Raw genomic sequence first — 1,871 nt, 5'->3', positions numbered from 1 at the left:
CCTAATTTTACATGACATTGAAGTTATTTTAATGGAATGCTCCAGTAGCGTATTCTAAAACGTCCAAACCTTGTGGTAATGGTGCCTTAGTTGTACCAGGCTCGGAAAATTCGTCCGATAGCCTTTGCGGGACGTGATCCCGCTCGTTTTATTCAGTTAGCTGGATGAGACGGTTATGGCGCCGTGTGATGATTTACGCTGTCACTGGTATGGTGAACTTTCAGAAAAAAAACGCTGGTGGCCCAACGGTAAGAGCGTGCGACTTTCAATACGGAGGTTCGAACCCCGGCTCGTACCAATGAGTTTTTCGGAACTTATGTGCGAAATGTCATTTGATATTTGCCGGTCGCTTTTCGGTGAATGAAAACATCGTGAGGAAACCGGACTAATTCCAATAAGGTCTAGTTACCCTTCGGGTAGGAAGGTCAGATGGCAGTCGCTTTTGTAAAACTAGTGCCTATGCCAAATCTTGGGATTAGTTGTCAAAGCGGAGCCCAGGCTCCCACGAGTCGCGGCGAATGCCGGGATAACGCAAGGAGGATGATGGCTGGTAGGGTAAAATTTACGATTTTTAAGGGGAAACGGGTACCTACTTTTGTTCTGGTAAACCATTTTTGTTAACAAAGTAGCTGAAAAAAAACATGGATGTCTCAAACAACTGTTGAATTTTCCGACATTGACTCTATCGTTAGACCCTAAAATACAATAATTATTTACTCGTATCGCGTCGTGTGATGATTTTACGCGGCTGGTTGGATGCCGGTTTTGGAGATGGAAGAAATTTATGGAAAAACAGGCAGGTGTAGATACATACAGGTAGGTTTTTTTTTCGGATAAGCCATTTTTGGAGATGGAAGAATTTTATGGAAAAACAGATAGGTATAGATACATACAGGTAGGTTTTTTTTTCGGATAAGCCATTTTTTGTCAGACACAGATTTGGGAAAATGTTAGTGCAAATCATCGATGTCTTACGCAAATTTAATTTATACTTGAAAAATATGGGTGAAAAAAGTGATAGACACAAAATGTTAAAAGTCATCGTGATTTTTCTATTGACAAGCTATAAAAAAATCTTCTCTCACGAGTAATTGAAACTTAATCCTCAGCTTTATACATCAGATACGTTATAAACATTTAAAAATTAAAAGATACACGGATTCAGAATAAAAGTTGGCTCAACACATTGATATGTTCTCGAAAATGGGAAAGTCGGTAGCGTTTGTCAGCAAAATCGTTTTCCGATTCCATTTCCTTGCGAAGCTTAAACTTTCATTGTTTTTCTTTTAGGTGTATGGTATAATTTGCTTTTCTTCTAAAAAAAATATATGTTAGCACTGTAAAGCAACAGTGTAGGTATATTCAGCTACATTTTCAATTATAAATTGAAATAGATATCATACACAAAAGAAAAAACGACAAGGCCCACTGCTATTCAAATTGAGCTGCTATGCTATTTCAATTTATAATTTATATATAGTAGTGTGACTACTTGAAAAAGAAAAAAATCAAAAATATTCAGTAAAATAATTTGATTTGTTCCCTAGTTGTATATTTCCAAAGTTGCCGTTGATTATAATTGTAGGTAGGTACTAGGTACTTGAGATTGAACAATATTATTCTGGAATTCACTTTTTAATCTCATTGAAAATCAGTTTTTAGTTTTTTAGTTTCGTACAATTTATTGCAAATCCCGTTGAGGTTAACAGTACGCTTTTCCATGAAAATATAATAACAAATTTAATCAAATCAATATTGCCGTTTTGTAAAATGATTATTTGACTAATTTATTTTTTATTTTTTGTTGATAGATTTTATTCTATTCATACTTTTAATATTTACGAAAATTAATATATTACAAAAAATAAAAC

This window comes from Leguminivora glycinivorella, chromosome 15, assembly GCF_023078275.1.
Source record: "Leguminivora glycinivorella isolate SPB_JAAS2020 chromosome 15, LegGlyc_1.1, whole genome shotgun sequence".
Lineage (NCBI taxonomy): Eukaryota > Metazoa > Arthropoda > Insecta > Lepidoptera > Tortricidae > Leguminivora > Leguminivora glycinivorella.
The sequence above is the reverse complement of the archived record's forward strand: the minus strand, read 5'-3'. Positions refer to the sequence as shown.